The sequence below is a fragment of the Xiphophorus maculatus genome, chromosome 16 (genome assembly GCF_002775205.1).
Source record: "Xiphophorus maculatus strain JP 163 A chromosome 16, X_maculatus-5.0-male, whole genome shotgun sequence".
Classification (NCBI taxonomy): Eukaryota; Metazoa; Chordata; class Actinopteri; order Cyprinodontiformes; family Poeciliidae; genus Xiphophorus; species Xiphophorus maculatus.
Window position 1 is genome coordinate 8,049,111 of NC_036458.1, and position 21,569 is coordinate 8,070,679.

Genomic DNA, 21,569 nt, shown 5'->3' on the forward strand with positions numbered 1-21,569 from the left:
AACATGTGAGTCAGCTGAGTTAAAAGGTTGTACCAGTTAGGAAAATATATTGCAAGAAAATGAGTCTGTGGTGATTCATAGGGTCAAATCTCTTTAGTAAGGTCCACTTAATTAGCACTAACTGTGAGGAGCGCACATGCATCTACTGTCTCAGTTCCTACACCAGCCATAGAAAGCCTTCACTTGTGCCCAAATACAAAAAGGAAAAAGAGCTAAAACTGATTTCTTAAATCTATTGAAAAACCAAAAGCAGCTTGGTTATAAAATTATTGAATCCTTTATGAAAGATCAATATTTAGTATGGCGCAGAGACTGAAAACTACTCCATAAAAAATACAAGGTACAACAGAATTTCCGATTTGATAAAACAAACAAACAAAAAAAAAAGGCAGAGTGTTAGACATGTAGCCCTTAATGACTCGTGTCTCTCTGTGGCTCAAATATTGTAATTAGAAACATTTTCTTGAATTAAAACTTAATTTGATTAAAGACTAATTAGTTACAAATTAACAAAAGTAATTACACACTTTGGTCTGTTTCACATATTCATTTACTTGCCCTTCACTTTTATAGCCAGACAGAACTGATATAAATGTGCATTCAGTCCTTAAAGAGTGAAATGTACAGCAAATGCACCATTCATAAGAGGAAAGGTACATTTTTAAGCTGTCAAAAAACAAAGATAAATTTGGTAAAATTGTTATTTTGCTCAACTTTATGCTAAAACTGTAACTGTGTAACTTAGAATGTGAACACAGCTTAAATCCCACAGAGGGATATTCATGCTGTCCACACTCAGGATGACATGTCCTTTAAATGACTTGGCTTTGGCACTGTACTGTTCTCGTCATATGTATTGACCAGCGGATTAGTGATGTGATCCTCTTAGGGGTACGTTTGCTCATGCAGAACCTCAGCTGAATTAAGTTATGTACACATCTGTGCTAAACACCTGCACTGTACTTACTGCTGGAATCTGGGTTGAACTCCTCAGTTATAGAACACATCCCTGATAGCCTCCAGGAGGGCAGATCTCTCCGGATTTCTCTCGCTGATTTCTGCAAACAAAGAATGATAAAGATGCATGTAAATGCTCTTCCTTCTACAGATAGAAAAGCATCTGTACTGTAGAAGGAAGAGCATTCCTTCTATTCCTTCTACATCTCAATGATTTTCCCCAAAAACTCTGTGTTCAGAGGATAAACTTCTTCTTTCTCTTTGTAGAGTCAAAAACGGATTCAGTACTAGGTTTTTTCAGCAGTGGGAGTCACCTCATTAACCTTATCTAACAAGCGTAAGCTAATGAAATCCTCTCTTTCAGTTCCTGGTCTTGCCAAAGTTAGTTTTACTAATTAATCAAACATGGAACCTCCTCCTACCTCTCCATCATCTTAATGACTTCCCTACAAAGAGAGTAAGAATGCATATGCTGCCCTGGGGAAGACTACCTTGGCACATCTTTCATGCATTTTTATTGGAAGCTGAAGTAACGACATTGAATAAGCTTTGCACAAAAGAAATATGGAGACTTTGTATTCCTGAAATAAGCTTAATGGAGATGAAACACAAATCCTTTATTGCTTGACTATCTTTTATCCTTTTTGTTGTATTTCTGTTTACAGACCAGCTACGGAAGCTGCAATCTAAGGTTGCAATTTTCCTTCTCACATAGATATTAATGTCTTCAAAACACATCGTAGGGCACAAAGTATTTATACTGTGTCTCTTCCAAGCAAAACAGCTTGATGCTCTCATGTCTTTTGATTCATAGTGTGTGGCGGCTTGTACCAGATGAAAAGCATGGGCAAAATCCAATCTTCATCAATCACCAATGTGAATCTACAGGTTTTTGCTAAATGAAAAAACAATAGTTAATGCAATTCACTTAGCTACCAATTTGCATTTAAGTGAAAGAGGTGATAGTTAAAGTGGCCTATAGCAGCTGCATTTCTGCAAAGAACCATGACAACACAACACAGCTGAACCAAGAGAAAAGGGTAGTTTGGGAGTCTTCAGCTGTATTCTTTTAATTACTCATCATAATGACACCATTTAGCTGTTCAATGACCCATTTCACAGCATTGAACAGACATGGGAAGCTCTCCGTCCTTGGCAGGGTCAGTTCTGCAGCTGCCCCTGCTGCCATGTTTTTTTTTTCCACTGGGCTTTGGGAGGCAGGTTCCTCTGTCATTTTCTCTCAAACACATTCACACTTACACATGAAAATCATCGCCACAAATTAGGTATGGTTAAAATGTTTCTCCATGAGGGACTTCGGTTCAGAAAGGGGCTCATTATATGGAAGAAATGTAATTATTCTTCCTGAATGTTGCAGGGCTTCAGATAAGAAAAAGTCTGTCATATAATCATCTTAGTATGAAAAATTATCATTATGAACAGGTGAGATATTAGCATATAAGTAAATATATTCTTTTACAAAGTATATTTTTTCTTAAAAAATTTGACTTTCCTTGTAAGCATTAGCATAGCAGTCTCATACACTTTTCAACAGAAATACTCAACACAATGACATGATGGAATCTGAGCAGGTTACTCTTCATTGTATGCTCTGACCTGGCACACTGCGACAGAGTTTATCCCAAAAACACGTTTAGAAAATCATACTTTGAACATGTTCTATAAACATTTATTTTGTAAAAAACAAGTATACAAATATACAACACGGGTAAAACTGTTTTTCTTTTTTATTTTTGTCTTTCACAGAGATATTGTCTTTTGGGATTCAACTCCAATTGTGAAAGAAGAAAAATTCTTAAATTTAAAACCTCATGACTTTGGGTTTTCTTTATTGCAAGACAATTTTCAAAAATTGTCCTTTTCCTCCTTCTGCAGAGTTGCTCAGGGGTCTACGCAGTTTCAGTTGTCTAATCCAGATGTGCTTTCTGCATGTTTAAAACAGCATTAAATGAGGCATTTTTTGGTAGTGGGGTGTGCCAAGGATGCTTTTACTGGCTTTTGGTTATTCATTTTGAGAACCTGTAGGTCTCATTTTTGCTTTTTGCACATAATGTGGTTCCTCTTGTAATTCAATTGGTTTTCAGCCAAGTGTGGAAGATGTGAGTCAGTTCTAGTTCTCAACCGACTCCTTCCAAGTATAGGATATATCTCTGTCTTCAGTTCCTTGAGACAGAGAGATTGGGGTCTCATCTCTAGTAATGCAGACACAGCTCTGTTCTGTTGTGGTGAAGAAAAGAAAGTGCACCAACAAACAGAGCTACTGATTTAACGCTTTGTCAATGTTCCAACCCTCAGTTATCATCATGAAAACGGATCCTGACTGAAAGCACAAGATCCTGCATACAAGTAGCTGAAATAAGCTTTTCCCTTAGGGTTGCTGGGCATGGTTTTAGAGTAATAGGTAACAAGCTCTGTCACCCAGGGGTTACGTTTGAGTAGAGCCATTGCTCCTCTTCACTGAAAGGAGTCTTCTGCTGTGATTTACGTATTTCGTTAGGATGGTGACTCTTCTGAGATTTTCTGTTCATGTACTATTGTGAGGAGACAGGGAAAAGACCAACACACTGAAGGAACTATAGACGGCTTTTGGTGTAGGAATGCCTTGAGATCCCCACAATGGATTAATATTAAAAAATCATAATGGTAAATATCAACTGAGAAAGCATTCATTAATTTCCAATAATGTATGTAGAAATCCTAGCTTAAAATCCTCTGGTGTGCTAAAACATGTCAGTTTCTCACACACACCAACATCCAATGGTCTTTATATTCTTAACATCCACATATACCAGCAAGTCTTAACAGAATCCTGTCTGGATGATGACAGGATTCTGTTTTATTTTATTCTGTGATTATTTTACTCAAATGATGGGATTTACTTCATACCATTATATTCTGAACTGAAACCAAGACTTTGATATACCTTAGCCTATCTGAATGTGGGCTCATTAAAAAGGCAATTTATTCAGCACTGGACATTAACTCTTGTCCTCTAGGTATCAAACCCCATGTGTCCTGTGTGTCTTATTCAACCATAACCAATCCATTTTCCACGTGTAGATTTATTTTAAAATTTTCGAACATCGCTAGCAAGCAACTAACCCGTACAAAATAACTAGACTTAATACTCACTGTAGAATGGCATGGAAGGACTGTCTGTTCATTAACATTTATGACCAAAGGGTGCAACAAAGCTTTGGTAGGTGATGAAAGGCAAGTGAGAATTTCTTGGCAACTGTGAAAAGGATTTTTGCAAATTACATGAGTGCAAATGGATTTTTGTGTTGTGATAAATTGTTTTTGCATCATCTACCCTTGTAATACAGCCTTTTATTATCCCCATGAGGGTACGACAACAAACCACCATTAGTTTAGTAGGGGAGGTTAAGTTTCTACAACTGCTACCTTGTTATCCTGCAGCATTATTGATTTTGGAAGCACCAGTTTTTTTCATTGGTTCACACTACTCACGATGCTGTAGATGAAAATGGGGAAATGTTGTACTGCTCTGGGCAGCCATCAGGTGAATACTCCCTAGATATAGACTTTTGTGCTTACATTTTTTCCATCGGCTCTATAGTCTTGAATATCCTGAACGATATTGGAATGAAAGCAAAACATCTATTTGCACATCCAGGTGATGCTGTTAGAAATGTTTATTTTTACTGTTTCTGATTAGTCTTTTAAACCTCATAGATCATTTCTGTATCAAATGTCTTTGCCTATCATACACATCACATTACCTGTACGTAAATATTAATAATAAATAATGTTTATTACTTCTTATCTGCCATTTGGAGTCAGAGCTGGTCTAAGGTTTTATGGGGCTTCAAGCTGAATTAAACTCAACTCTTTCGGTTAAGAATATTGCTACCATTAACAGCATTTAATACAGATTTGATGGAATCTAGGAGAGAAGACTAAGTTTAATTTTGTTAGCAGATTCACTTTTGGCAGAGCATTAAATGTGACGCACATTAAACACATTTAATGTGCTACACATCCTTTGAAGGAGAATGCCTTTTATTTCACACAGGTGTATTAAATTAGACATGTCACGTGATGTGACACACAATAAACCAATGGAAAAAAACAGTCACATATAATTGATTATTATTTTATTACATGTATTTGTGAACAAACTGAGCTCAAGAACAGTTTACTCAATATTTTTTCTATGTTAGTGCAACAAACTATGAAGATTACTTTTTGCACTTAACTTGTAAACTTCCTACTTCTTTAAAATCTTAAATTTTAAGACATTTACAATCTTTCAGTATCAGGGATCACTGCTTTTATTTGCTTTTGCTTAGAGCCTACTCAATATGAAGATGCACTTTAAAATACATTATTGCTCTCAAAAGACATCTTTATCTTGCTATTTCTTTTTTTTTTTGCTTTTCAGAAATAATTAGAAATGCAAGGATGGAGGAAGACATACAGGAGGAGTGATGGTGGGGGCTTCAGGGTGGTCAAGGTGGTGAGGAGCAGCAAACCCAATATGGTCTGAAAGAGCAGAGGGTGTCTGGCACACATCCGTGATGCTGACCTGGAGCATTCAGAGGTTGAGCTTTGGCACTAATCTGACTGATTCTGCACAGCTGTTGAGGTGCAGAGGAGTGCGCGTAGCTATGAGGACAAAAATAGATTGCTGTGGTCCACAGCTTGGTGCTGGTGTACCGAATTTAAATCACTGTCAGGTAATTCTGTCCCATGATAACTTTTAATGAGGTAATTTGGGATGACAATCTACAGCTGTTCTATAAAAGGTAGGAATGCTACAGTGCACAAACATGTAAAGTTTATATAGAAAAAAAGTTTTTCTGTTCATTTTGTGGGACATAAATATGTTGACAGCAAAAGTTGATGAAGAGACTGAAGTTTCCAAAATTTACTTGAATATATTACATAATATGTTCCTGGTGCCAGAATTCTGTTTCACATTTTGCTCCACAGTCTGTTCAGTAACTTTATAAATGTTGTGTTTGTAAAGCTGTAAAAAGAAAAAAAACATTAAACAATCTTTTAATTAGTGTATTTTTCTCCAAGGGGCAATCAATGGGAAAGCCAAAGTTTCTGTGCAGATTAGCCTATTAATAGAATTGGTACATAACAAAAATGTTGAAGGAATATTATTAAGCTAATTGCACTTCTTTTTTGTCATTTCTCTTTCATCATACACCAATATTGTTCATTGTTCCTTTTCTCCCTATAATGACTCAAAACTGCCTTTAACAAAAGACGACATTCCAATCTGACTTCAGTTTTGCTATTCTACCTTATCTAAATATTCTCAGATAATTTAAATTATTTAATAAATTCCACTTCATGACAACAGTCATAAACATTTAGGAAGACTCCCACATGTTCATGACAGGTATTATGTCATGTTTATGACAGTGTCATGTCAATCTTATGCACATCCCCTCAAATAAAATGTTATCGCTATATTTTTATAAGTCTTTGTACAATACACTACAAAAAACACTCAATTAATACTATGAGCCAAATGTGTGTTCAGAAAATGTGGCAGTTGCATTAATCACTACCACTTGTGAAATTTGTAATAAATTTGCACATTTTTGATTTTGGCAAAGCTATGACGAGGTTATGCTGGTGAGAATGTTTCCTGTTATTCACTTCAGTGGAGCAGTCAATCAAGAAGTACCTAGCTGTCCTTAAAAGCATGACAGATGGTGTGGAGGAGGGAGTACAAAAGCGCAATGAATCTTTGAAGCCCACTGCAGTTGCAGGCTGGCTAAAAGTGCTTCTCTGAAAGGTCCGCTCGGATGTGAAGCGGCTGGCCGTGTGACTGGATGCCTCTCATGCACGCTGCTAGGTGGGCTCATTGTGTTAGACTTGCTGACTCAACCTGTGCTGGTGTCTGACAAGGATTTAATTGAGGAAAAAAGGAAATGAGGTTGTATTGGAATCCAAACTCAGGCGATTTTCCAACTGCCCATAAAATGTCTGAACTAAAGTAATTAGATTCACATACTGCTTTGCCAATACTTTGCAGGGGAAATTCCTGATTTAATATTTGAATGGCTGTTTCTCAAAGCAAAGACAAGGAAACATTGCATCTTCTTTCTCTAATTGAAAATACAAAAACATAGTTACCTGTAAAAATCCAGATATAAGCCTTGAACAAATAAGACTTACTGTATATGTAGATGTATATAAGCGTTGGTGTCAAAAAAATTATATGTAGATGTATGTATGTGCTCATGAGTGAGTATCTAAGAATAAACTATGAAACTGCATTTCCAATAGAAGACAAGTGTGCTTACTTTACATTTAACAATAGTGGATGCCATACAAGGTGAATGAACATATATTTACAGACAGAACAGGTTTCTTAATAGGTTCTTGAAAGCAAGATACTGGTGTTGTGTTCAGTCATTCAATATTAAACTGGGGTAGTATGCTGTCTAGTCCAGAGTAAACATGTTGATGTCATGGTTTCAAATAAAATAGGACATGTTTTTGCTACTAAAGTTTAGAAAAAATATACAACTGAGCGTACATGACAGGATTCCAATCTACAGATCAGTAAGATCAGTCATTATGAAATTTATTCTAATGAGATATTTATGGAATACACTAGCAGGTTAAAATCAAGTTTAGAAATAACAAAAACGTTTATGAATTAAATGCAAAGCCAAGATTCAGTGATTGCTACTGTACATTCAATGCTGTTGTCGTCATGCCGCATAGGAATGAAAGGCAAAACCTCGAGCTGGAGAGGAAATCAGTAAGGATTTATAAGTTAGGAGTTTTTTTACCCTGCATTTACATTCAGAAGAAGAATTTTGAGCGGGAAGAGGATTTGCATAACTTTGCAGTAGTGCACTAGAGATACAGACGTCTATAATCAGCATTTCAATATGTAGTTTAATGTAAGGATTTGACATTTATGTAGTACAACTTACATTGTTATAGCATTTAAAAGTTCAATCTTTTGAACATTTGATAAACTAAAAGAACGTTTTGCTGTTTGCTTCATTTCAGAGATGCATTTGTGTGCTTTTGTTAAAGTCATTCTGTGCTCTGTGAGCAGACTGGACCCTGGGGCAAAATAGCTACAAAGCTATTGTTACACACAGTCCCAGGCGGCTTTGGTTTGGAATTCATTTAATAGCTGGTCTTTGTCTCTTAGTTTCTTCTTTCCATTCATGACAGCGATGAGCTATGATGAGTACTAAAAGTGTGACCATGTGTCTCGCTTAGAGTGACTTATAGCACACATGTAGGTTACAAAAACATTATTGCTCACAACTCAAAGACTGATGTCTTGAGTGACACAGGCAGTTATTTGTTATTATCTGGATTAAGTAGGGTGGAATGTCAAGGGTGACCAGTATATCAGAGCCTCCATGCGGCACTAGCTCTTCCCTTTAATATTTTCTGCCGACTGTCTTCAGGGTAAGATCTGCAAAAAAAGGGCATTATTTTGTCCTGCTACTCTAAAACTGTGAGAGATGTGTGCATGTGAAAAACAGACAAATGCGCAAAGGCTTCTTTCAGGAAGAGAAAGGATCCCCGCTACTTTGTGCACTTGTAGACTAGAACGCATGCTATGTTCTGCTTTTATCACAGATGTTCAGTATCTCTGAACACTGGATTCAGCAGCATCTTAAAGATCTTGTGCCAGCATGACAAAATATGAATTTATGACACTTGTAACGACTCCACAATAAATGGTGAAGTCATCTCAGGTAAAACTTGGTGCAATGGATCACTGATTTTGCTGTGAAACTCCTGTGCACTACCTTTTCTAGGTAAAGCTGTTCCTTGATAAAGTTTGTATTGGTAGAAGTCAAATTGTCAAATTGACAGCCTCTGCAATAATTAAAGATAAATCCATGCAGCAGTGCGTGTTCCTTAGTTCCAGCTGTGAGTCAGAGACTTGCACATCAAGTCTACGATGTACACAGTGCTTAACTGTGAGCAATTAACCAAAGACTAAAGTTAATAATTGCAATAAACATATTTAGGCCAGAAGCGTAGACAAAACAAAATATATCCAGACTTTTTATTAAACTGTGTAATTTAGTTCAGCAGAGTTTAGATAATAAAACTAAAATGTTGAATCTCAATTGTATTAGACTTTAGAGAGAATTCACGGCTTAAATCACCATAGAATCCTATTTGAAAGATGCCAAGATGTCTTGACTGTCCTTCCGCTTACTTGTCAACTAATTTGTTGATGATAGGAATTAACATCTGAATTGGATTTATTGCACACAGATTTATTTACAAAACCTGAATGAAGCTGAAAAACAAAGACATGTCAGCAAAATCAGGATAATAACATCCCACAGACTTCTTCCCTCTTGTCCAACCATTTGTCACTCAGTGTTTCACATGCTCATCAAAGCACAAAAACCAGCAGTGCCAAATAACTTGTGGCTCACTCTTACACAAAACCCCAACAGAATAACAGAGTAGGGAGTGGAAGAATGAGCAGCAACAGCAAAATCACACACTAAATTTGACACCTAAAAAGGTCGTTTCATTGTTCTTCTTTGAAATCTTTTTTCTGTTTAGCATTCCATTTGTTTGCTTATTTCTTGTTTCATGTCTGGTGCTGAAGTCTATGAATATATAATTACAATAGAAAAAGAAGTAAAACAGCTATTTGTGGCCTAATAGAAAAACCTGATATCATACACTAACCCTAATTAAAAATTGTCTGTCAATTAGTGTATATGTTTGGATTAATTACTAATATGCTTGCATATGCAGAAAACAATTTATTGGTATGTCGCTAAATATAATAAATATATGTTATTAAACATGCTCCACCATGACACAGAAAGGTTGGCAGAATAAGTGCTGAATGTTGCTGCAGGGATGATAAAAAAAACCTTTTCTCTCCTTTTTCTTTGCAGTGTAAGGCACATTTATTACAAACCCTGTTAATAATGTGTAACAAATCTTAAAATAAATCATTTTTTATTGCAGTACCATTATTTCATACAGCTAATTTTAGAAAAACCCTTTCTTTAACCGAATAAGCAAGTAAAGTCAATCAGAGGCAGACTAAAGTTATATGAGACTTTAGGCAGAATTTTAAGTGCGGGGGCCATTTCCAGATTAACCTCCACGCCACTTTAGCACCAATGACCCCAATCATGTCTTCCATCCTTGCATTCTGCATTAACACATCTTGCTCTACAGCTACTTGTGAACAAACAATGAATTACAATTACTACATGGCAGACTCTGTCTTGGTTATTTTTGTTATACTGGTAAAAAAAAAAAAAGTTTTTAAAGTACACATTTTAATTTATTTTCTGTTTTATTTATGTTAACTTTTTATACTCCCTGCATGCCAAAAAACTTATTCCTGAATGTGGAAGCATTTTAAAAAGTGGAAGTAATTTAGCCCCGAGGAAGGCTGCATAACCCATGGGTTAAATGATCAGAGACGATAATTTATTATTTCCTCTTTGTACGTCAAAGAGTACAAAGAGGTAATGCGTTCAAGCATTTTTTTCAATATGGTAATTTTTTTCAGCTGAATTAGCTTTCACTAGTTCTAATTGTAAATAATAAAAAAAATAAAAAGGGGGAAACTGCTACATTTCTAAAATTGAGTTTACAGAAATTAGCTCCTGACACCAAAGTATCTCAGCAACAAATCATTTACCTCAAAAGTAATGTACACACACTATACACATTACATGTTGAAAATAAAATGTTCTTTGTAAAATTAAGAAAACATGACGATAACATGACCTTGAACTGCTAAGAAGTGAAAATGGGGCTGATTTATTTACAACCAGCTGCAGTGTGTATAAAATGTTTTCCCTACTTGGATACAAGCTGCATAAATTATTAAATTATCTTAAAATTATGACTATGTTTGCATACAATTTAAAGTATGAAAGCATTAATTTGAATTCATGAGCTTGTGAAAGCTTGTGTCTTGTGAGAATTCAAGTAATTTTTCAGGTCCAAGGTCAACAAGAGACCAGGAACCACAAAGATTGCTGACATGTTGGGCAATCTTTGAATTCATTTTTTGAAAAAGAAAAGTTCAGTATTTGAAAAAGACTGGGCTATCCCTTTTAATGTGTTTTTTTTTTATTATTCACATATTTGTTTTCATAAAAACTCTTCACAATACCAAGCACAAATAAAACATTTTTAGAATCAAATCAATGCTGTAAATGGCTAACCTTAGATTACACCTTAAAGATACATTTTGGTTCCTATTTTTCATACATAATATCTACGAATATATCTACGAATATCTATTGTGCTACTCAAATTGATGTATTTGTGTCAATTTGGTGAGAATGCCATCCAGGTTGTGTGGACAGCTTTATGGTAGGCTTTTCTCTGCAGTCTTAAGAACAAAAGATGTAAGCCTTCTGTACAAAAGAAGCTAAATTTTAATTGATGGGATCACAGGAAACTTAACAGAGTGTGAATATCCTCAGTTAGCACCTTTGAGCTGTTTGCCAAGGGTAAACTGTCAAAGTGTGAGAAAGTCCTCATATTTAACTTTATTATTATGCATCAGCTAGCCCAGCATGAACAATTTGCTGTATTGCTTGAAGTAAGAAAGAAAAAGGAGGACACAAAGGTGATGCATATTGTGGACATGATCTGACGTGAAAAATTGCAGAAGATATCCCACCCTGCTCAACTCACGTAGCTCAGCAGGCAGAGAGGCGTATAGAGCCATGGGGCCCTCACAGCAGATATGTTAACACAGAAACCTGCAAGGCCGAGTTGCAAGAAGCACCTTTTGGCAGTAGTTGTGTGCCAGCAGCTTACATATCTGGCGTTTTTAGCTAAGCATATTTAACAAAAAAGAACACATTCCCAACCGATTGTGTTCACTAGTGAGAACAAGCCATCAGCGTTGCTATTTTTCTAGTTCTTTACTCATTCATATATATTCAACACTGATAAATGTAAGAAGTAAATTGCCTCCAAAGACACAATTCTTGCAACTGTTCATTAATTCACTCATGAATATGGAATCATCCAGACCTCATTGGCTCTTTTTACAGTAATGTGAGCAGTGAAACCCAAGGGGGAAAAAAAAACTCTTCAGACCACAGTCAGCCTTACTTTCCAGGTGAGAGCACTTTATTCTCCCTGCTTCCCGCTGCAGCGGGCCCACTCAATAAATCACAGTGCAAAGCGCTGCCTTTACGCTGCAGCTAAGACACCAGTGTCACTGGCTGTGAGGATGAATTGTCATGAGTCAGCAAACCCTTGGTTGAAAAAGGTCTGCTTTTGCTTTTTATTTTAAGAATTCAGTTAAAATATGCAAAATCACTCCCACCAAACTCCAAACCAAAAAATACAACAGAGGCCCATCTTGGCCTCTTCACTTTTACTGCTAGATGAGGGATGATTAGTGTAATTTGCTCCTTTAAATCATATGAATAATTAAAAAGGGAAATTGAACGAAGATCATCTATAATAGAAGGAGTAGAAAGCAACCCGAGCTACGTACATGCACAGGTATTGTTGACTGTGAGAGACCTGCTCAGGAGCTGGTGTTGCATTTCATGGTTCCATTTACAATGTGCAATAAGTGGGAAATTATTTCATGAAGCATTTCATGCAGGATTGTTCCAGCGTTATGTAAGTTTCACCACATCATTAGAATGGTGTCAATATCTCTATAAATAATTAATCAAATTGAGATATTACAAAGACTTCAATTAGGTTGATGCTATGAATGAGTACTGCATCTATATAGGCTATACACTCCCCCTGTTTCCTCAATCAGCACTGAAAGAATGAATACGGTAACAAGCTAAGCGCCTGCACTAAAGGTATTATTCAGTGCCTTCATATTGACGAGTCTTGCCAGTGTTGATTCATTAAAGAGTTTCAGTGCGACTGGTAATGCACTTTGAAGTCTGATGGAGCTAAAGGCAGTGAGTGTGAGTCGTTGCTGTGGGATTTTTCTGTCTTTTAACAATCACCGCAGATCACTGAAGAGGAAGAAGCAATAAAACTAAAATGGTCCCAACTCAAATTATCTACAGAATCTGACTCACCTAGGAACTCACTTTGTTGAATTTTGTATAGTTGCCTGCCACTCACTGTATTGGACAGAACGCCTCAGTTTAATGTTAACACAAATTTTTTTATGTTGCATCTTGGATAAATAAATATTGACAAAAAAATTAAATAAATAATACTAAAACACAGTCCTACCATGTATAGCTATGTTGTTATGCTTTTCATAGATCAGTTTACATAATTGAAGAGAATGTTAAGTATAGCAAAAATAATAATTTCCTCCATGTATTATCTGTTTAGATAGTTACAGAATAAAATTTGCTGTTTACTATTTCAGCCCAATCTCGCTTCAAAATGTCTGCCTCCAAAAGCTTGATTCTGTTACAACTAATGAGGCAGAAATCCATTGGCCAGTGATCAAAATTGACTAATTTTCTCTCTGTCGGTTCTGACCCGTAATCAGCAGGTTAAGTGCAGATAATTAGAAATTTTTTTTCAGGGCAATAAATGCTTCAAAACTAAAAAACACCCAATATATTGGTCTATAAACACATTAAAAATGTATATGTTCTTTTGAATGCTTTGTTTTGAGGTAAGGACAGGCTTTGACTCATAAATGGGGAATATCTTGTAATTTCTTCGTTTTTGATGGATGAAAACAAATTAAGAGACAACCACATCTGATTTTAAGTGCTTTCGCAAAATGCTTTTTGTTTTTTATCCCCAAATCTATTTTAGGCATGTTAATTTGGCTTTATATCTTCATTAGTTTGTGTATAGTGCTGCTTGCTTTGACCAGGAAATTCCTGCAAGGGAATTAGTTTTTTCTGCCGCATTTCTTTGCACAAACAAGGAAATTGACTCTTGTTTGTCTGCACCCTGACTGCAGGTACATTAAATATAACCATGTAAACTTAAGAGTTCACGAAAAACAACAGATATGTACATAAATTTGAATGTACACCCAATACTTTTCAAAAAATTATTTTTTGTCTGATAGTAATGCAAGAGTGTAATGTTTTTAAGAGCATATTTTGAAAGCTTTCATGAAATCTAACAATATAAAGATGCAGGACAGTGACAATGAGGAACATTCATGCTTATTCGGTGAGTATTCATTTACAAATGTAAGGTCAGGAAGACATCAGCAAAAGAGAAGGTGTTTAAAAGTACATTTAGCACATCAAGCATGGCAGATTTGAATACGCTAATTAAAAATTAGATCAGGGAAACAAGAAACATCAGTGATTTCCAATTTGATTTGCTGTTTTTTTGATGCGACTGTCTATAATGCAGCTAATCGCACTCATGTCTGGATTTAACAGCCTGCAGTACGTTCTCCCCAGTTTGTCTGTTTCTTTCATGCTGAACAGGACTGTAGTCAAAATGTAATGATTATGAGTGATTAAACTTTTATACTGATTATAGGACTGATTTAATCATCTACACATGGCTCTTAAATGGATCCACCAAGTGTTTCTACATGTGTGATCATTCTACAGTTAATTGACATTGTTTAACTGGAGAGCATTGATATAAATGATTAAACTGTGTGTACTGCCATTTTTTATTTTCCAATCATTGTGTGAGCTCAAATATGTCTTTTTCCATAACACATCAAAAATTCCAACCGTATCCCAGCTCTTTCAAAAACAAAACAGTATAATTAGTTAACAAATGTTCCATTGAAATAAATTGCATATTTGTAGTAATACCTATATTTAGACAGATAATAAAACAAGATATTTTAAATAATCTTCTTATCTTAAAAGAAGATTACGCATTCTTTTATGTCTAGGATGCATTAGACCACCATGGTGAGAGCTATCATTATCAATCTATGACGGTTTTTTGGTTACCTGACAGCTCCATGCACACTGAAGCTAACATCTCATTAGTAATCCTGAGACACAAGCAGACCCATTTCACCCCCATTGGCTCTTTCTCTCATCTTCTCTAGATCTTCTTTTCTCTCAAGAGGGTTTAATGTCTAATAGAACTTGAGCTGCAATGACAAAAGGGGGGACAGCAGTAAGGTGTTTAGTGACATGCTATCATCTGAGAAATTTGAGAAATAATAAAACCCAAAAGGTTCATCGCAGCTGCTTTCTGAGATTACTTGGTGATATCAGACAAAGTTGTTGATAAAGATATTGCCTCCTCTCAGTTCAATGAAATACTCATCTGTTTGGTTTCAGAGCACTGACAGGAAGTAATGCTTTCATTTATCTCCACGTCTTTAAATTGCTCAATAGGGAAAAGTAGGAACATAACGTCACGCAGCATCAGTGGGAGAGAGCTCATATTCAGTTTTGTTAATGCAACAGGATTTGGACAGTTCCCAGGAATGAGAGGACTGCTGCAAATAGCTGGACTTAATGTATGTCTCTGGGAGGAATACATTGACTGAGTGAAAGTTTTCAATACTGCTGTATACAGGGGGATTATTATGTTATTATGTGATAGAAGTCAGGCTGTGTTTGCATGCATCTCATTTGAGTTAAGCAAATATAAATCTATTTCTTTAATATGTTAAGTGACCACAAACTGGGGTCTTAACTTATCTGAGAAATACATTGGCGTTTTCAGACACATCATTCCTTTGTGATGGGTTTTGGTGCCTTTGCTAGCATCTGTTGGTTAGCTACATTCTTGGTCTTTATTTTTCTTTGTCTCCAGAATTTCTTTCAATACATCATTAAAAAGGTAAAAAATTTATTTACTAATACATGCATTGTTTTTAACCTGTTGATCATTTTCTGGTGTCTTATGATGTGGGGTATCGGTTTATTTAATATCAAGTCTCTAAAAATTAGGGTTTTTTTCTCTTTGTTTTTATTTTTCAGTAGTTCTTTAATATACTGACCTACCATACTCTCACTACCTTTGAAGTTATTTGTAACAGGGGTGGTGTGCATTTTTAAAAAGCACTGCATGTGTGTGCAACATTCAAGAAAAAACATTCTTACATTTTGCACAATGCCAAATAAAATGTTGTGGTGACATTAATTTTCCTATGTGTTTACATTCAAGGTTATTCTTATAATATCATGTTTCAAATCTAAAGACATAAAACAGTTATTAATTACAAAGTAAATAGCAAAATGACTGAATGTTGTTTTTTTTTTACGACTGGGATTACTCACTCTTATATCCTTTCAGGATAAAACGATGTTATTCACTTTAAACCCTTTACAGAGTATAGAAGCAGTTACCTTGATCTAACATAAACTGGTCCAAGGTTTAGAAATCAAGATTTTTTTGAGAACCTGTCAGTGTGTTTTTTTTGTCTGTGTGTGTGCTTGTTTGTTTTCACTATGACACACTTACAAAGTATATGATAAGAACCTACTGTCGAAAAATAGGATCATTCTAATATTCCGGACAGTTAAGTAACTCAACAATTAAGCTGAAATGTATATGGTGATAAGAGTTCTTATGGGATAAAAAATAGAAATAAATCAGAGCTCAGGCTTTTACAGTGGTATACTGGTAAAACTCAAAGGTTGTCATTTCAAGGGGTCCAGAAATATTTCTCCTCCTTCCTATATGAGCTGTGACTACACAAAAATATTATGTCTTTTCGCAGTAATTAAGAAAAGAGGTGGTGTCATATATGTGCCACATTTTTGGCTTTAGGTGAGTAAGATTCATTAAAAAACAAAATACTTTGATCTTCAAGGTCTTCTATGTCTTCAGATTCACTGTAGCCTCTCCAGTGAGTTTGAAGATATCCTTTGAAAATTGCGCACATATTCCAGGAAGGAATTAATTGATGCTTTTATGCATAGCTTCATATATTAGAAGCAATGTTTTATATCTTGTTTTAGAATTCATACGTTATAGTCTAATTGCCTTCGAGATACAACATGTAATTCAGAAGTTATAGAAGTTAGAAATAAGAGAGTTCATTTCTGGATTCTGGCCAGTATGTAAACTTTAAATCAATGCTCTGACTGATAATGTAATGCACATTTTCCTGAAACCGAGAGATCTTGATTTATTAGCCTGTGAAATGTATAGAATGTTGGATGTATATAGTTTATAATAATCTCGCTCAGTTTAGCTTAATCTAGTTTATAACATGAATGTCTCTGAAACGTAGAATATCTTTACACAGCAGCCAAATGTGACCAAAAACTCATTGTCTTAAAGTCTCATTGCAGCTACATTTAATTAGTAACTTGAACAACCATGCAAAAATAAATAAATGAATAAAAAATCTCTTATTATTATTATTATTATTATTATTATTATTATTATTATTATTATTATTATTATTATTATTATTATTATTATTATTATGTAATAATATAACAGACGGAAACACAGGGGTGTAATCAGCAGAGGGAAAACTGCCAGCACCAGGGCTGAATTATCTCATTTGTAATATGATTGATCAAGATTTTAAGAAAAGTGGACAGTATGTTGCTTTGCCCATGCTGTAATTCTGTACAGGATTCAGATAAATTCAAGGAGAGACATTTTGCATTACTAATCTAAGATTAAATCTGCTGAAATCCTTTTAAAACTGTACACTAGGGTTTGGATTTATCATTGCTAAATAATAGATGAGATGTTAAGAGAAGTAAAGCTGAAAGACATTGTTAAGCTATAAAAGTAAATGATCCATATCATTATCAAGGCAGCACAAGAAAAGAAAATGTGGACAAAAATTTGATGATCTGCAGAAATATCCAGTTCTGATTTGAAAATATCAAACAGCTGCTAAAACCAATCTGCCTGATAACTTGGAGAACTAGATCATACTTGGATATATTTATATATGTGTGTGTGTGTTTTTAGTAAATAATAAAGTATTTTCAGTATCTCACTAATGCGTTCTGAAAGTTCTAGAACAGGTTCCCCAGTCTAAAGCTCTCAGGGCTTATATGAATTGTGCCACCACTATATTACTCTACAGTCTCATAAAATGTATGGTAACAAATGAAACATTTTCCTCAGCACCCCATTAGTAAACCTTATCTTTTCGCAGCCACCAGCTATCACACAAAAGCCCAAAAGTTGTCAGAGTCAGAAGAACATTAATTTGGCTTCTTTTTTCTCTTTTTTTATCTTCCTCTGTGCTTTTCACTTTGCATCTCATTTAGTCATTTTCTAGTCTCCAGTGCAGCAGAGTGGGTGGATGCATCACTCTAATTCTCAAAAGCAGCACCAATATTCAGTAGAAACCAGATATTTACATACACTGCATATATGCATGTAACCTTTTTTTTTTTTGCTGTCTGAGATCAAATCAAACTAAGAATGTTCTGTTTTAAGTTCACAAATGAGAACTGATAACAATTTATTTATTATTATTTTTTTACTGTCTTCAAATTTAAAAGTTTACAAAAATTTCCTTACTATGTGGTAGAATTGCTTTTTTATAAGTGCATGACTTATCAAAGGTGGTGTTATCCTTTCACGTTTGTTGGAATTTTGTCCCATTTTTGTCTCTCTCATCATCTTCAACATCTAATTTTTGTTGTGAGGTTGATGCATAAATTTTTGCACACGTCCATGGTGTTTTTGCATATTTATAAAGAGTTTGGCAAGATGAACATGGTGCATTTGGAACATCACACCAAGGATGATCCAATATTGTGGAATTTCCACAATATCGGATACTTTTGATTTTTTTCATGACGTTTTTCACTAATGCAGTATGTTTGAGAAGCTGCCTCAAGTTAACAATCACAGGGATATTAAACCATGGCATCATTACATGGGCTTCCTTCAGACTTCTGAGTTTTAACTAAGTAATAAAAAAGTCTCCTTTTTCCTCCATTTAACAAATGTAAATCTATTTGCAAAGTTTAGCCTGATTTAGTGTCAGACAGCCAGCTATGTGTATTCATACACAGCTGCAAGTCTAACACAAGTCAGTCTGAGGTGTTCATATAAAACAATCAAATGAAAGTAAAATAGTTAATTTATACTACTGAAGAAAAGTCACAGTAGCCACAGTTTTCTTCTAATATGCTTCTTAATTATAGTATTATCGCTTGTAAGTTTTAGCAGACCTTTCTAATTCACATTTTTACATTGTGCTCTGCAACTGTCAGTCAAGTTTAACTGTAAAAGGGTTTGTAAAAATGTATGGTCTTCTTTGTCCTTAAAGAAATAAAATAATAAAACCTGCAAAAAAATTTTTTGGTGACAAAAGGACAGTGACATCCTCCACTTTCAATACTCTAAATGTGTCTTTAGTAAAACAAGCAAACAAAAAATAATCTTGTGGAGTATTCTATTATTATTATCTTTACACCTAAATTTCCCCACTGTGGGACAATAAAGGCCTTTTCTATTCTATTACATTATACCCTTACAGAGGTTGTAAAAAAATTATATTTTGCCACTGAAGTAACTCAGGCTATTCCTCACAATTCTGTGGCACCTTCAATTATAATAAAGAAAACTTATATTTATTCCCAAATGTTCTACAAATTATTTTCAGCAAATCAGAGTGGAAATACAGTTGTCACGAGAGAAACCATCACAAATGAGGTTTGCTTCATCTGTTTGAACCCTGACCCCCAGTACAAACCTGTCTGCTCTATCCCCACACTGCCCTACTAAAGCTGAAGCTTTAGATCTGCTTGTGGTGGATGTGTGCCCCATTTTAAAATAGATAAGTGTTTTTTCAGGTCAAAGTTAAACAAGTCAAGTGGTATTTTTGACCTACTCTGGTAAATGCTTGGACAGAATCCTCTACTATCTGCACTGACGGTCAACAAAAATATCCCCATCGTGTTTAAGTGCACTCTAAAGTGAGGTATAAAAAGGTATTTGTCTTTGCTTCAGGGGAATCCAAATGTTTTCCTCTGTCTGCTGCATCATTTATGAAACACGAAAGTCGAGGCAGAGATTGCGTTCACCTAAATGTGATTTGCTGCCCATCACTCATGCTTGCCTCCCTGCCATATGTCATTTTACCAGGATACACACCAGCCAGCTGAAAGCCTTACATCAGTGTGCAACAAGGAGGAAATCTCTGCAAAATTTAACACCCAGCCAGGAGGAAACGTGTAAAATTACCTGAGAGTGCAGAATTACCAGATTCTTAAACCAAGTTATATGACACAGTTCATAAAGAGGTACACCGCCCTAATGCATATTCAATATACTCTGCCCTCTTATGTTTCATTGAGGTTTTGTCATGAATAAAACAAGTTCAGTGTGAGAGAAGTGTAGGAAAAATATCTGTGAATCGTAGCGGGAGTTATACAAATATCAGTAATAAATGGCCAGCATGTTCATAGGACCTCTGAAATTTCAGTTTTGTCTTCTGAATTAGTCATGATTAAAATATATTATTGTTGGATGCAATAAAATAAACACTACCACATGTATTTTAGATTATTTACCTGCACTATTTTATTTTTTTATAGAACTGCCATTGCTGCATTAACATTTTAAATTGTATAAAAACATAAGATCTGCATGTATATTAAAAAAGGTCCACTCCTCAGCAAACAAAAATACAAATCAGGATACTGATTTGCTCCTGTTTGGCCCCTTAAATAGTTTTCTGGTCAAGGTTTAAAGGAGATGTGCTTATGATTCAAGATGTATTGGAACACACCGGCCACAGCTACTGACCTGTTACTGGAGGTTAAACAATGCAAGTTGTATTGGACCAACTTCAAAGCATAATTTTGTTACAGTTCTTATGTCAGGGCAGAGGGCTCTGTAATTGCACTTCACTACACAAACTGTAACAAAGAGGAGTTTTCAATCTGTTCCCGCAGGATCGACTTAGGCTCCTGCCTGACTGAACATGCTGATTTAACTTTGGCGAGATGCAGAAGTTTGAGGCAAAGTTGCCTTTAAGGCCCCGAGTGTGGATTTCAGTTGCAGTTATCCTTCTCAACTTTGAACCTCATGGCAATTTCTCATCAGTCTGGCTAATTTGTTGAGTTGTACCAAATGAATGGATCTATGAACATCATGAAAGTCAGCAAGAGTTCACCTTCAAAACAATGACTCAACCCCCCAGTACACATTATGAAACATTCGGTTCTGTGACGATGCATCTGTGTAACTAGAAAATATGAATAAAATGTGCCAGCTAAGGATCAAAGAGGGATGCATATTCCTTTGAACACTGGGTCAGTATGAGCTTTTGATGATACATGTAAGTGTAGACGTCATAGATAGACCTCTATGAATCATTCTGTCTGGATGGAAATAGGCTTGTCAGCAATCACATTTCTCCAAGATCATTGTTCTGCTTCTATTTAAAACAATCTTATTTGAAATGTATGCTTTGTTTTTGGTTAAAAAAAAAAGTAATTTTAAGTTAGTTTATTTGTGTTTAATAACAAAAGTTACAGACTATACTGACCATTATTCTATTTCTATTCAGATTAAGAAACAAAGTGTTGAGAAAATTTGAAGTAAAATTACGTCAGTCCTCATCCTTCTGACAAATATACAAAAAGCTAATTCAACATCCTGAAATTTCTAATTTCTTCTTGCAAAAATCTATTAGAATAAAACAGTTGTAAAACAGGTTTATATCTCGAATAATTAAAACATCATTTTACCACTACAAACATTTACAAACCCTGAGATGAGCTTTCAGC

At 35.2% G+C, this 21,569-nt stretch overlaps 1 protein-coding gene across 2 annotated transcripts in view; it reads right to left on the reverse strand.

The window, feature by feature from the left end:
- The window catches only part of elfn1 (extracellular leucine rich repeat and fibronectin type III domain containing 1), a 75,592-nt gene that overhangs the window by 21,829 nt on the left and 32,194 nt on the right, over positions 1-21,569 (reverse strand). The window contains exon 2 of one of the 2 annotated variants that reach the window (XM_023348387.1): positions 968-1,058. The exons of the other annotated variant lie outside the window; for it this stretch is intronic. The gene's annotated coding sequence lies outside the window, so the exon portion shown is untranslated. The remainder of the gene's footprint in view (positions 1-967; positions 1,059-21,569) is intronic. 2 annotated transcript variants of the gene reach the window in all.